The following is a 9,338-nucleotide window of genomic DNA, read 5'->3' as shown; positions in this document are numbered from 1 at the left end:
GTAATTACATGATATCTTGTTTAATTTGTTCATTTGTATCTTAACTGGTTATGGCCCATTGAGATCATGTAACAGTCCACTTCAAATTTGATTTGGACCTTATAATTCCATTAAGATCACGTAACACATGAAATTACATTTGGGCTTTGATGAAATGTCAAATATAAAAACACAAAACAATCGCAAATAATCAGATGTAACATAAACGTCATATGTTCTAAATAGAAGTATAAGGTCTCATTTGTATTTCGGATATATACACTAAAGTCCCAATATTTTCATCGATTTGATAAGAAAGTCCTAAACTTTATTTTTTGACAATAAAGCCCCAACTACCGGAAGTTTTTGACACTTTTACCCATTTTTTCCGGTTAGCCGGTAATTAGAACTTTACTGTAAAAAAAAGTTTAATACTTTTTGTCGAATCGTGAATTAGGACTTTACTGTAAAAAAAATAAAGTTTAAGACTTTCTTGTCAAATCGTTGGAAATATTGAGACTTTAATGTATTTTCATAGCCCAATAACTTTTTTAATTGTAATTTTCGTCGTAGCACCACTATTTTTTTTCTTACCATCATCATCTTTACCCTGATACAATCACGATCAGGGGAAACACATGCAAAAGAGATAGAAAGAGAGGGTGAGAAGACTTGTAAAACTTTCTGTTTGGTTCGCCGTCAAATCTTGAACTTAAAAGTGGGGACATATTATACAAACACAAACAACACACGCTTAATCAAAAAGGTGTGAATGTGGAGAAGGGGTAAGAATGACAGTTTCGTTTTTTCCAGTTTTCTTAGTTTTCCATTTTCAAGACTGCAAAAAGCCAACACAACATTGGTTCTTTCTTTCTTTCTTGATTATCTCTATTTTTTCAATGTCGGTTTGTTGAAATTAAAAAAACACTATTTAACAAGAAACAAACGTTAAGAATTTCAATATGATCTAGCTGACCAAAGCAGGTTTCAATAACTTTTATGCTTAAAGACTATCATACAATTAAATTTTAATCAAAAAGGGATATACACACTAGAGTCCCAATATTTTCAATGATTTGACAAAAAGTCCAAAACTTTGTTTTTTGACAGTAAAGTCTTAATTCACGGTTTGACAAGAAATTCCTAAAACTTAATTTTTTTTTTAACAATAAAATTCTAATTGCCGGCTAACCAGAAAAAAAAGGTAAACGTGTCAAAAACTGCATTTAGTTAGGAATTTACTGTAAAAAACAATAAAGTTTAAGACTTTCTTGTCAAATCGATGAAAATATTAAGATTTTAGTGTATATATCACTTTGTATTTCAATAAAATGGCCGAGTTACATAAAGACATGATTAATATTTCTTTCAAAGAATTATTTTAAATTATGATTTTCATCAATAATAAAAGTATCTAAGATTGATATTAATTATTTTTCATTTCAGATTGTATGAACTGACAAATTGGCTTAAAAAATGTTTATTGTAATATCGGTTAGTAAAATTTAGACCAAGTTACTTTTTCATTTCAGATTGCATGAACTGACAAATTGGCTTAAAAAATGTTTATTGTAATATCGGTTAGTAAAATTTAGACAAAGTTACTTCGTTGGTTAATGTGGTTTGTCAAAAGATTAAGTATAACTATCAAATAGCTTACATGTTTGATCTTTATGGTTTCAATTTTTACATGGTTGGTCCTTTTTGCATCTAAAATGACTTTTCTATCTTTTTTTTTAATTCTTTTTATATTCTTGGTATATTATTTATTTATTTTTCGATTAAAGAATAAAAATAATATATATATATATATATATATATGTATATATATATATATATATATATATATAGGTTTGGGTTCTATGGAAAACAAAAAACCCTAAAAAACCCTAAAAATCATAAAAATGCATAAAAAAATACTTAGAGATCACAAAACTTTTTTTTGAATTTTTTTTTATAAAATATCGCAGCTTTTTATTAAAATTCGCTGAAAAAAATAAAAAATCAGTTTTTTTTTTTAATAATTTTTTTCAGCGAATTTCTTTAAAAACCTGCGATTTTTTCATAAAAAATGTCAAAAAAAGGTTTTGTGATCACTAGGTATTTTTTATGCATTTTTATGATTTTTAGGGTTTTTTTGTTTTCCAAATAACCCTTCCCTATATATATATATATATATATATATATATATATATATATATATATATATATATATATATAGAGAGAGAGAGAGAGAGAGAGTTAGGTTCAAATGTTTCTACTATCTATTTTGTGCATGTAAGATTGATTTTGGACCAATCATTTTTGTTATTTTAAGAAAGTAATTTATGCATATTAAATGCTGAAGATTTAATTAATACTCATTTTATCTTCAACATCTAATATGTATTAATTACTTTCTTAAAATAACTAAAATGATTGGTCCACAATCAATCCTACATGCACACAATAGATAGTTAAAACACAATAACCTAACCCTATATATATATATATATATATATATATATATATATATATATATATATATATATATATATATATCCCTACCTTTACCACTCATCTGGTTTGTTCTTCATGAACACACACATATACACACACATTTAAGAGCACACACTTAGGATCACACACGACTCTCACCATCATCTGCTACCACCGTCTACTGCCACCGTCCGCCAACACCACCACCACAGCCAAATTTGAAATTTACAAAAAAACACACACACATAATCATAGATCTAGAAAACATACACATACACTTGGAAATCGATGCATACAACATATCTAGAAATCGACACCAACAACCTGAAATAAACTCACACACATGTAAATTATCTAGGTCTACAATGGAGACAACTAAAGTTTGCACCAGTGGCAGTTCGTTGGAGATATAAGGTCGTGGGATGACGGTGGTTCAATCTATGTAATTTTATTGTACATAGATGATATAAGAATGTAATAACATTTCCAAAAAAAATATGTATTTTGTATGCAATATAAATTTGTGATTTACATCCAAATTTGAGTGGAATAAGAGGCCATTGCTATAAACCAAGAATGTCTTGTTATAAATCTACAGAAACAACTAAAATTCTAAGTAATTATGAGGTCCTTGTTGTAAACCAATGTAATTTGTTTGTGTATATTAGAGGCGATATGGGAGTGCATTATCATTTTTTTGTGATAAATTTGTTCTTTAAGCAATGATAGGGTATTTTGGTTGTCTTGTAGGTCAAAAAGTTTATTGAAATGTAGTAGAGGTGAATAGGGGTGCAAACAAGCCAAGCTACTCGTGAGCTACTTGGGATCGACTTGTTAAAAGATCGACTCGAAACTGATTTTAAAAGATCTCGAGCCAAGCTCGAGCTTAATATTATGCTCATTTATTAAACAAGCTTGAGCTCGAGCCTATGTCACTAAGCTCGACTAGGTTCACGAGCCTAAACGAGCCTATATATAATATAATTTATTATTATTTTATATATTAAAATGAAAAATATTTGGGGAATTAGGGTATTCGTAAACGAGCTTCTTAACGTGCTCGAACGGAGCTTAAGCTTATTTAGGCACGTTAGACGAAAAACGAGTCGAGCCCGAGCCCGAGCCAAACTTGTATAACTTTTTACGAGCTTGAGTTGAGCTCAGTACAAGAAAGCTCAAATCGATTCAAGCTCAAGCTCGAGCCTCGTATAACGTAAACGAGCCCTAGCCGAGCCTGGCCAGGCTCAGGCTCGGCTGGACTCGTTTGCACCCCAATAGGTGAACAAGTGAAATTAAGTAGAAGATAAGGGGTAATTTCGGAAAGGGTAAATGACAAAAAAACCCTTTAATTTTCATGAAATATTTGGCTTTACCCTTTGAGAAGTTTTAGGTTTAATAATGCATGGAATTTTGTCTAATTTGTTCATTTATCACTTTTAAAAGGTGTAGCCGGTCAATAGCCAATCATATACATAAGTGTTGGGCCGCTCAACGCTGATGGTCTGACGTGGCGCCACATCGGTGCTAACTTAGATGTTCCTTTACAGTATAAAAATTCAATAAGAGGAAGAGAAATGGAGGCTGCAAAGATTCGAACCCGATACTTTCCCCTCACAAACATACGAACTTACTACTAGGCTATAGCATCTTATATGACTTTATTCCTGATATTTTATATATAATGTATATCTCTGAAATTATTATTATTATTATTATTGATATTATTAGGGAAATTGCAAAAAAAGCCTTTAAATATTGGGCACATAATCGATTTAGTCATTATATATTTTTTTTATTCAATTAAGTCTCAAAAACCAGTAATCATATTCAATGTAACCCTTTTACCCGGTCAATAGGTCATCTAAATTTCGAATATTACACTTTTTGCCTATATTTCAAATTTTATTACAAATTTGGTCTAAAATTTACACTTTTGGCCCAGATTTTAAATTTTATTACAAATTTGCTCCAAATTTTATCCTTTTGGCCCAGATTACAAAATTTTGTTATGAATTCATCCAAACTTTAGATTTTTTACAACTTTTTTTCTCAAAAAAAATTTCGAATATGTTTTTTCTTTATGAAAGCATATTTATATAAAAAAAACATATTTTCACATAAAAATCTTATATTTTCTATATAATTTTTTTTTAAAAAAAACTTAGTTGTGTACGAAATACCTATTTATAAAAATAAGAATTTATTAAGTACTTAAATATATACAAATCTATTATTATAAAAAAAATAAACAAACACGTATTTTACAAAAAAATGTATACAAACATCTATTTTCTTATAAATATATTTTGTAAAAACATATTTATACGCACCAAAATAAGTGTTTGTATACATTCATTTAGTAAAAACGTAGTGTATATATATATATATATATATATATATATATATATATATATATATATATATATATATATATATATATATAAACATCTATTTTATAATAAACACATTTATATTCAAACACGTTTATATATAAAATTTATACAAACACATATTTTATTATATATATTCAAACACATTTTATAAACAAATGTTTAAAAACATGATTTTATAAAAAAATATATATACAAAAATGTTTTTGATAAAAAAACATCATTTGAGAAGTAAATTATCGACAATTAAATTATCATTCTAAATGTATACTCTAAATAAAAGATATATAAGAATTAATACCATAAAATAATAACTCATATTCAAAATTCATTTTGAATTTTGATCACAGATAAACAATGTGCGCCTTCAAATTAATTTTTTTTTAATTGTCATACAACTTTTTTTTTCAACCGATACAACGTTATATTTTTGTTTTAAACCAAAAATAATCTATCAAAATGTGTTAATTTCCAAGTTATAAATAGGTATTTCGTATATAAAAAAGTTTTTTTAAAAAAAAAAAGCTTTCATATAGAAAATATAAAATTTTTTATGTGAAAATATGTTCTCTTTTTGTATAATATGATTTTTTTAATGAAGAAACATATTCGAAATTTTTTTTGAGAAAAAATGTTTTAAAAAAACTAAAGTTAGGATGAATTCATAACAAAATTCTAAAATCTAAGCCAAAAGGGTAAATTTTAGACCAAATTTGTAATAAATTTTAAAATCTGGGCCAAAAGTATAAATTTTGGACCAAATTTATAGTAAAATTTGAAATAAGGGGCTAAAAGTATAATTTTTAAAAGTTGGATGACCTGTTGACCGGGTAAAAGGATTAAATTTAATACGGTTATCGGTTTTTAGGACTTAATTGATAAAAAAATATATAAGGACTATATGAAACCAATATTTAAGATTTTTTTTTTTTTTAGTTTTTCCTTATTATTATTATTATTATTATTATTATTATATATTAAAGTTGTTCACCTGAATAGTGAATTGGCCAAGTTTTTGGCAAAAATGGTCCCTGTGTCGATTTGGGGCATATTTTGACATTACGTATGGTCCCTTACCTATATGTTTTTCTATAAGGGTATTTTATGTAATTAATTTGTTTCTATGTACACGTGTTGATGATCGCTGTTGCTGTTGTATGACTGTGTTTCATGGATATCTGTTCTTATTCCATCGCTTCTCCATTCTTCTTCTCACTTAAACCTGAAAACGCTCTTACCACCCCCACCCTACAGCCGATCGTTCAGAAGCAATGACGCCTCCCCCTCCGACTTCTTTTATGCTATTATCACCGACCCATTCAGGCCCACAACGTTTTGTTTCTCAGTTTCGGCACCACTCTCCAGTCGACTTTTTCGCCTTCCAACCGAAACCCAAAGTGCCATTCATCGCCTCCTTCTTCTCGACATCTACTTCCCACCATCTACTCTAATCGATTTGTTTTCTGCAATCATCCACATCTTTGAACAGCTACGTCTCGCTTCTACATAGCTCTTTCTCGATCGAGTTGTTCCGACAGCACAGATGTCCCCAGTCCACCACACCACCGACTTCATATTTTCTCTTTGATTCCATACGTTCCGTTCGTTCACCACCTTCCTGATGAAACTGTACATCTGAACCCTCGATACAGTGCAGTCAATCATCTGGTAAGGTTTCAATTTTCGATTTTCACCATCTTTCTGGACTTCTTCTTTTCGTTCTCTTTTTCTATATTTTGGTTGATTAGTTTTTTGAATGATACATAATCGAGTATATGAGATTTGATTGTAGCTCTTAGAATGCACACCAACTGCTCGATAAAATGGTTGAACCAGGTTTTTCAATTTTTTTTATCAGATGATAACAACCATAGGCATGGCAGTGGTTGGATTACATCCAGATTGTGACATTCAGGCACTTCAGAGGCAATATTTTGATAGAAGATATGAAGGTCCAGGGAGGCATCGGTTTCGTGTAGAACCAATTCTTGAACCGCAGGTTCTGGGCAAACCTTTTGACTTTCTTCCATTTTTATGAAATATGATGCTGATTTATTAATATTTCACATGTTTTTTCAGGTTCTTTTTATATGCCCTCCAGATAAACAGCTTCCATTAAGGTCTAAAGATCTCCTTTCATTCTGCTTTCCTGGTGGATTGGAGGTTAGACTACATAGTTAAGAAAACTGTTTGGATATAAATAATCATTTGGTTTTGCACTTTCTAACAGGACCAGCTAAGAGAGTTGTCGTTGTTGGTACATGCTTCCACTCGCATACTATTCTGATCAGAAACAAAAAAAGAATCGGATGATTCTATAGATTTCAACAGAAATGCTACTACTTTCACTCTCCTATTAGCCGATGCCAATGTTTCCTCGAATATAAACGTGACTCCAAACTCTATTTTTCTTTTTTAAATTGTTCTATTTTTTCATCTGTATCCTGGAAGAAGTAATTTTGGTTGATGCAATTACAAGTGAAAGTCACAACTATTTTTTTTATGCTTTTGTAAAAGTATATCCTATAAGCTGATTTTTCCATAAACTTATTTACAGGTATTATGTACGAGTTTTCCAAAGGATCAGCTTTTTGTCTTCTAGGATCCAATGGACCTGGGAAAACCATTGCGGTTAAATGCTTGACAAGAATCACACCAGTCACTAAAGGAGATGGTATCGTGTTCTTTTAGTTTAGATGAATACCTTTTACACACTATATTTTATGTTAAATCAGATTAGATTACCTTAAACGTCTTATGATAAGCTCTCATATATCAACATTCTATCCAAATCTCTGTTTTGGTAGGATATAGAACTGAATGTCACATACAATTGAACTTGATAATAAACATCAGCAGTTTTATATATTTACTAGATTTTGTTTTTTATAAAAAACACTGGAATTGAAAAAGCCCTTTTCACCCTCTCTAGGAATGGTGATACAGGATAATATCCGGTCTCTCACATTGATAAATTTTTAATCATTCCAATTTTTAGTTTGATTTTTTTAAATTTTTTTTTATTGCAGTGCTTATGCTCATAAACTTTCACAATTTGCATTTCAGTTATATCATTTTATTGTTAAGTGCTAAATATTCATACATTTGCTAAGCATTGCTAAAGAAAGCTGCCATTATGTATAACTAAAGGCCGGTTTAGGAATAAATATGTGGTAATTACCTTTTTACCCATCTAAGGATCTAAATTCACATCCATTTAAGGGCATCACCAGTAGAGAAGGGAAGTGCAAGGTATGATTATGATTTTAGTTAACATACATAAAACTTCATTAAGTTTTTTTTTTTTGCTGATATTATATTGGTATGGTAGTAAGTTTTGGATAGTTAGCAACGTACTTGATTCTTACGACCATCTGTTTTTTTTTTTTTCCAAAATGACATATTTTTTGTATTGAACTCTTTTTGCAGCTTGAAGTGTCAATCATATTCCAAAGCCTATGGTTTCTGGAACGGGTTTAAGGCATTTACAAGTCCACAACCTCATCAGTTAACTATAAAAACTACAATGAACAGTCAGAGAATGGAATAAACCATTCCATTCCGTTGTCATGTTTACTTGGCTGAAAATAAGAACGTATTTTCATTTGTTTGTATCACTGTAAACAGCAATTACAGATTTTTGTTATTAAGGAATTATACCTTTCACTTAAAGGTAGAAATGTTTTTACCTATAGAGAGTGAAGCAAATGAGTTTTTATGTAATTTCAGGACCTCTTATCAAGTTCAATTAGCTTTTGATTTGAAAATGTAACTCCAGATTAATGTTGAAAGTGGAATGTGTTGAAAGTGGAATGCATTACTTGATCGACACTAGAATGAAATATGTTATTTTTTTACAGTTGATATTAGATCAAGATTACCATGAGATGGAAAGATAGTGGCTTTGCATCTTCTATGTTAACAAATCCATACCCCGCGAACCGGGGTTCCCTAGCTAGTTATTATTATTATTATTATACAAACATACATTTACCTATTGATACATATTAAAAAATTTATACATATTTTTATAAAAGTGTAATTATATGTTTATAAGTATTTCTTTTACGAAATCGATAACTTATATGTATTTATACCTTTTAAAAATGTATAAATGTATATAAATATGAATTTTTTAAACGTATAAACATACATAAATACATATACTTATGTTTTTAAAACATATAAATATACTTTTAATTATATAAATTATTATAAATGTTTTTAATATGTACAAAAACGTGTAAATAAGTTTTTAGAATATGTATTTATACATTTTCTGATATATATATATATATATATATATATATATATATATATATATATATATATATATATAACGTTTTCATAAGTTTTTTTTATATATTTTATACGTATAAAAATGTTTTTATACTTTATATTAAAGATAAATATGCTAAATATTTTTAAAAAAGTTTATATATATATATATATATATATATATATATATATATATATATATATATATATATA

The 9,338-nt window shown here is 28.6% G+C and overlaps 1 long non-coding RNA gene across 3 annotated transcripts; it reads left to right on the top strand.

The window, feature by feature from the left end:
- The first annotated feature begins 6,028 nt into the window (after positions 1 to 6,028).
- LOC145169299 (uncharacterized) lies at positions 6,029 to 8,643 on the top strand. 3 transcript variants are annotated; one of them, XR_013742418.1, is made up of 6 exons: positions 6,029 to 6,515; positions 6,706 to 6,846; positions 6,927 to 7,010; positions 7,078 to 7,236; positions 7,405 to 7,521; positions 8,277 to 8,643. It is a non-coding gene; the product is annotated as an uncharacterized LOC145169299 (long non-coding RNA). The 3 variants fall into 3 exon arrangements; XR_013742417.1 differs by having other exon boundaries at positions 7,405 to 8,099; XR_013742416.1 differs by having other exon boundaries at positions 7,405 to 8,643.
- The last annotated feature ends 695 nt before the right edge of the window (positions 8,644 to 9,338 follow it).

Source organism: Lactuca virosa, chromosome 4 (assembly GCF_052849685.1).
Source record: "Lactuca virosa cultivar CGN04683 chromosome 4, Lactuca_virosa_CGN04683_v6, whole genome shotgun sequence".
In the NCBI taxonomy this organism is placed as follows: Eukaryota; Viridiplantae; Streptophyta; class Magnoliopsida; order Asterales; family Asteraceae; genus Lactuca; species Lactuca virosa.
This window is presented reverse-complemented; position numbering and strand designations above follow the sequence as displayed.